Source organism: Physella acuta, unplaced genomic scaffold (assembly GCF_028476545.2).
Source record: "Physella acuta isolate Inbredline_101_S28 unplaced genomic scaffold, ASM2847654v3 ptg000792l, whole genome shotgun sequence".
NCBI lineage: Eukaryota > Metazoa > Mollusca > Gastropoda > Physidae > Physella > Physella acuta.
The window spans coordinates 92,501-99,148 of NW_026732310.1; the positions used below are offsets into that span (position 1 = coordinate 92,501).

General features: G+C 41.2%; 1 long non-coding RNA gene across 1 annotated transcript in view; it reads right to left on the reverse strand.

The window, feature by feature from the left end:
• LOC131950952 (uncharacterized) overlaps positions 1-544 on the reverse strand; it is a 21,404-nt gene extending 20,860 nt beyond the window's left edge. Inside the window, exons 1-2 of the long non-coding RNA XR_009388373.1 lie at positions 461-544; positions 269-364 (exon numbers count right to left, since the gene is read on the reverse strand). This is a non-coding gene — a long non-coding RNA (uncharacterized LOC131950952). The remainder of the gene's footprint in view (positions 1-268; positions 365-460) is intronic.
• Positions 545-6,648: the final 6,104 nt, after the last annotated feature.

Consider the following 6,648-nt stretch of genomic DNA (forward strand, 5'->3'; position numbering starts at 1 on the left):
CTGAGATTTTTTGCCGTAAGATCATTTGTCCAGTCAACAGATGTCATTTATAAATGAGTTGTTGTCGATGTGTATGAGTTTGTTAAAAAATGTGTTGTTGCATGTGATGTTTTAGACAGAGGATATGATCTAATTAAATTATTGCTGACATGAATTTGAAAAAAACTTAATCTAAAAAGAACAGCAACAAGGATTTACAAAGGTGCCTTTACTTACTCTCACTATAATTGTTAAATAAGAACTATTCCAACGTAAACTGACTCGTTACCTTTAGTAATGCAATGATCACTCGAAGCTTGCACCATATGTCTGTAGTCAGTTGATCGTTGTATTGAAACATTTCTGACGGACATACAGCTCCCAGCTGGCGAGGAAAATCACGTGAATTTTAGTTAAATAATATTGCTAGACAGTGAGAGGTTTTTCGACAACAATTTCACACAAAAAATCTGGTTTTTACCTTCACAAAACTATTGCTTACAACAGACTTTGATATTGCAATATGTTAAAATATGGGAAGAATGGTCCATCTGCAGCCATCTTGTCAGTAGGTTTGAACAATAGACGCCACAGGCTGTTGCTGGCGGTCAGCAGGCTAGGGAGTAATCGGCGGCCGCCGGTGCCGCGATACATTCTGCGACAGTGGCGGGCACAGTGCGCGTGCATTTCGTGAAGCCGAGTAAGGACGTGTGTGACTAATGTCGACTGTAGAACGTGTATGCAACATAAAAGTGAGTCAGCCGATTTGTGCAGTAGAGGTGAAAAGGAGGGGGGGGGTATTAATGGAGTGGCCCAACAGGGTAGTTTGCTGCTCTATTGAGGGGAGGGGGTATCAGTCGAGTGCCCAACAGGGTAGTTTGTCGTTCTATTGAGGGGGGGGGGGGTATCAGTCGAGTGCCCCACAGGGTAGTTTGTCGTTCTATTGAGGGGGGTATCAGTCGAGTGCCCAACAGGGTAGTTTGTCGTTCTATTGAGGGGGGGGGGTATCAGTCGAGTGCCCAACAGGGTAGTTTGCTGTTTTATTGAGGGGGGTATCAGTCGAGTGCCCAACAGGGTAGTTTGCTGTTTTATTGAGGGGGGTATCAGTCGAGTGCCCAACAGGGTAGTTTGTCGTTCTATTGAGGAAGAGGGGGGGGGGGTATCAGTCGAGTGCCCAACAAGGTAGTTTGTCGTTCTATTGAGGAAGAGGGGGGGGGGGGGTATCAGTCGAGTGCCCAACAGGGTAGTTTGTCGTTCTATTGAGGAAGGGGGGGGGTATCAGTCGAGTGCCCAACAGGGTAGTTTGTTGTTCTATTGAGGGGGGGGGGGGTATCATTTGAGTGGTCAACAGGGTAGTTTGCTGTTTTATTGAGGGGGTGGGGGGTTATCAGTCGAGTGCCCAACAGGGTAGTTTGCTGTTCGATTGAGGGGGGGGGGGTATCAGTCGAGTGCCCAACAGTGTAGTTTGCTGTTCTATTGTTATGCTATATATTTTAGTGTTTGACAACTAGACATTTATAATTCTTGGATGAAACGGAAACACCACTCAATGCCACCCCCCCCCCACCCACACTCAAAACCAGGATCAAATGTTCTAGTAAGATATTACATATCTATACATATCTACGCATAAAATACATCTGTCGCTCTGTGTATGCTGTTTATCTACATGTAGGGCCTATGCCTCTCTGCTCACTACATGTAGGGCCTATGCCTCTCTGCTCACTTGCCCTTCTATTGAAGTTACGGAATTTTAAGAGCTACTGGTGAAGTGTGGATTAAAACTTTATATGAGCCCCCACTGCATTTTGATAGTAGATCCTACCTTTAAGCAGTCTGGCCAAAAATATTAAGACACTTTCAACGTTTCATAATTTCACATTTGATAACTTTTGTTTGGATAAACATTTATTTTAATTTTTTTTTCATACTAATCTCTGCTGACCCCCAAGATGAATCAGCCTACCAAAACAGATGAACACGTTATGCTTATTAGACTTCAAATGCTTTGTTCACAGGCTCTGGCTAACAACTTTAACCTAACACAAAACCTTATAATATTGAATGGTTCTCAACAGCTAAACGAAAATAGTTGATGGTTTGCTGTTAAAAACCCGCATACCTAATTCTAAACATAATGCCTAATGTGAGTTTTTAATTCCAAGACCCGATGACAATGCAATCTGACATCCAATTTGACCTAATAGGATGACTAATTAATGTTTTAAAAGTTAATTAAAATATTATTCATTAAGTAGTATTTACCTCGCTGTTATACGCATATTTTTCGTAATCATGTGTAAATATATTATAATGAACTGCTTTTAAAATAACTAGAAATAAAAGCGTGGAGAGTTTCTTAAAATCAAGAAAAAGTAGGCCTATTCAATACATGTTTTTAAAAAAATCATAAAAAACGTTTTCATAACAAGCTTTTATGTAATAATACACTAAAAAGTAGAAAGTACTTTCTTTAAATATATAATAATGCACTACTATTTAAATTACTATAAAGAAAAGCGTGGATTACTTTATTATCTGTTGGATACCTTTACTAATATTAAAGAGGAGACCATCGCATTGGCGCCCTAGGATCATTATGGTGCTTAATCGAATCAGACGCGTTCGCCGGCGCACCGACGGGGTGCTAATTGACGCGCCCGGAGCTATCTTCTGAGCACTATGGTGCCTACATTAGTTTTAGAAAGCACCCAACAATATTAACACGGTGGCATACGACATTCGTTGATTAAACCGAGCAAGGGGCCGTAAACGGTGCCCCCTCGGTAGTGTAACAGGGGCTCCCGAGAGCACCCCATTGGTCCCTGACACCTGGGCGGTCGCTGAAGTGTGTTCTACATAGGGCGTGCTGGGTGGTAGTGTAGGTAAACCCGTGATCCAAGAAATATAGCGCAGGCATTGTTTACATTTAAATAACTCAGTTTTAGAAAACAAGATCACGCGTCTAAAATATAGGATTGGTAACGCACTGATGAAACCCTTTTAAAATATTTAGTCAGACTTTTTTCTAACTCCACGGCAACGCGCGGGGATAGGCACGCTAGTACTTTTGTATAAACAGATTGCGTAGATGTAGATGTAGATGTAGATGTAGATGTAGATGTAGATGTAGATGTAGATGTAGATGTAGATGTAGATGTAGATGTAGATGTAGATGTAGATGTAGATGTAGATGTAGATGTAGATGTAGATGTAGATGTAGATGTAGATGTAGATGTAGATGTAGATGTAGATGTAGATGTAGATGTAGATGTAGATGTAGATGTAGATGTAGATGTAGATGTAGATGTAGATGTAGATGTAGATGTAGATGTAGATGTAGATGTAGATGTAGATGTAGATGTAGATGTAGATGTAGATGTAGATGTAGATGTAGATGTAGATGTAGATGTAGATGAAGATGCAGATGCAGATGCAGATGTAGATGTAGATGTAGATGTAGATGTAGATGTAGATGTAGATGTAGATGTAGATGTAGATGTAGATGTAGATGTAGATGTAGATGTAGATGTAGATGTAGATGTAGATGTAGATGTAGATGTAGATGTAGATGTAGATGTAGATGTAGATGTAGATGTAGATGTAGATGTAGATGTAGATGTAGATGTAGATGTAGATGTAGATGTAGATGTAGATGTAGATGTAGATGTAGATGTAGATGTAGATGTAGATGTAGATGTAGATGTAGATGTAGATGTAGATGTAGATGTAGATGTAGATGTAGATGTAGATGTAGATGTAGATGTAGATGTAGATGTAGATGTAGATGTAGATGTAGATGTTGGAAAATCGCATACATTCATGTGTGTTGGAGACTAGATTTCAATAATTACGTTAAATATTTAAAAAGATATTCTAAACCCAATAAGGCTCAGAAATTAGTTTCTTAAAGGAATAGAAAAGAACAAGATTTAACGTTAAAAACCTGTTGTACCATATGCCTCGACAGACCTCCTCCTGATTTGCTTTCTGATAATCTCCTAGGTAACGGAAATGACGCTGTTGAGACAAGCTATTTGTTGAAAATTTCCTTTATCGGGCAAGTTTCCCCACTTCTTCCTTATCTGTTCTTCTGTGGTTTTTTTATTAGACTTTATTCTATAATTTGCAACCAAAATTACATGACTAGTACATTTTCTTTACAGCGAATATTATATATATATATATATATATATATATATATATATATATATATATATATATATATATATATATATATATATATACATACATATATATATATATATAGTGACGAAAGATATTAAGGAGGGGAACAGGGCATTACCCCCCCCCCCCTCCCCGGACATAGCTTAGGATTGGTGTTAGAGTTAGGACTAAGGCTAGTGTTATTGGTAGTGTTATGGGTAGTGTTATGGGTAGTGTTATGGGTAGTGTTATGGGTAGTGTTATGGGTAGTGTTATGGGTAGTGTTATGGGTAGTGTTATGGGTAGTGTTATGGGTAGTGTTATGGCTAGTGTTATGGCTAGTGTTATGGCTAGTGTTATGGCTAGTGTTATGGCTAGTGCTATGGCTATGGCTATGGCTATGGCTATGGCTATGGCTATGGCTATGGCTATGGCTATGGCTATGGCTATGGCTATGGCTATGGCTATGGCTATGGCTATGGCTATGGCTATGGCTATGGCTATGGCTATGGCTATGGCTATGGCTATGGCTATGGCTATGGCTATGGCTATGGCTATGGCTACGGTTAAGCTTAGGCTTAGGCTTAGGCTTAGGCTTAGGCTTAGGCTTAGGCTTAGGCTTAGGGCTAGGGCTAGGGCTAGGGCTAGGGCTAGGACTAGGACTAGGACTAGGACTAGGGTTAGGGTTAGGGTTAGGGGTAGGGGTAGGGGTAGGGTTAGGGTTAGGGTTAGGGTTAGGGTTAGGGTTAGGGTTAGGGTTAGGGTTAGGGTTAGGGTTAGGGTTAGGGTTAGGGTTAGGGTTAGGGTTAGGATTAGGGTAAGGGTTAGAGTTAGGGTTAGGGTTAGGGTTAGGGTTAGGTCTAGATTTAGGGTTATGATTAGGGTTAGTGTTATGGTCAGGGTTCGGGTCAAGGCTATGATAAGGGTTAGTGTTATTGTCAAGTTTTGGCTTAAACCAATGACTAGAGTTGGTTTTGTGTTAAGTTTTAGGCTGAGGTAAATTCTTAGGTTTGATCTTTTACTTAAGGTTAAGATTAAGGTAATATATAGGTATATAGTTTGAGTTAGAGTTAGGATTCTAAGGAGGGGGGTAATTCCCCGGGGGATAACTGACAGGGGGTAATTGATCCGGGGGTAAATCGGGGGGGGGGGGGGGGTGTCCAGTGGGTAATTGACGGGGGGGGGGGGTAATGTCCTGTAGCTGTTAAGAAGATATGATCAAAGCATTACTCAGCGTGCACTCTCAGACGCGTGACCTAGTTTCCTAAGGCTGAGTTACTTAAGTGCTAACTGAACAAGCCTTGTATTTCTTGATCATATTTGTTAAGGCGCCCCAGTTTGTACTTCTTCTATCTATATTTATATAATTCTCTTCATGGAGACCATAGAAAACACCAAGCTATAAGTGCGCCTAGCAGCGCCCTCTCTTCCTCTCTAGGCATATTCCTACCACCTCCACCCCCACATGGTCTGGTGAGCTGTGGTTCACGTTAAATGTTTACAAACGTAGAGCCGGGTTTAGTGACGGCTATTATAGGGCAGATAATTTAGTTTGAAACGATTTTAAACTTAACGGAGGTAACAAAGAGGAGACTGCTTTCCCGGGGGCGGGGGGTGTGGGGTAGGGGGAAAGGAGGGGGGGGGGGTTATCGTCCTTAACGAACTACTGATACTGTTTTAAAGCACATATTTTCAGTGGCAGCATTGGTACTGTCGAATTCACAAATTATGAATTATTGAAAAGTAGAAAATAAAACAACTAAATAGCGGCGTATGATGCGCCGCGGGTCGGCTCGTATATATAATTCTCTTCATGGGGACCATACAAGACACCACGCAGCTTACCCGTTCCTATCCCGCTTTCTAGGCATATCGCTACCACCCCCATCCCCACCTGTCAGGTGAGCTGTGATTTACCCCAAATGTTTACAATAGAAGTGACGACATTTAGGGGTGGATAAATTAGTTTTTAAACGCTTTTAAACTAAGGGGAGATAATAACATGTTCTGCGTGCTCTTTTCATTTTCGCCTGTAAACTGTCGTCACAGACGGCTGCCATCACGGAGGCGGAGTGAGGGGGGGGGGGAGACGAATGGAAAGTGAGTGTGAGGATAAACGTCCTTTACTAACTACTGATAGTGTTTTAAAGCAACATTTTACAGTCGCAGCATTGGTAGTGTCGAATTCACAAATTATGAATTACTGAAAAATGGGAATTAAACTAAATAGCGGCGTATGCTACGTCGCGGGTCAGCTCGTATACGTTAATCACCCTCATTAAAGTGAGATAGAACACTCCTCGAACTCCCAGCTATTATGGCTTCTCAGGCCGGTTACGGCCCCTGGTTCGGTTTAATCATTGTTAATGATCATAGTTGGCCATCCTATACATAGTGTATAACATTCTTTAAAACGAACGTAGGCGGCATAGTGCTCACGAAGGAAGCCTCTTCGAAGCTTTAATTTTGTATTTCGCAGAAGCATCCCCAGGAGTATTCTCA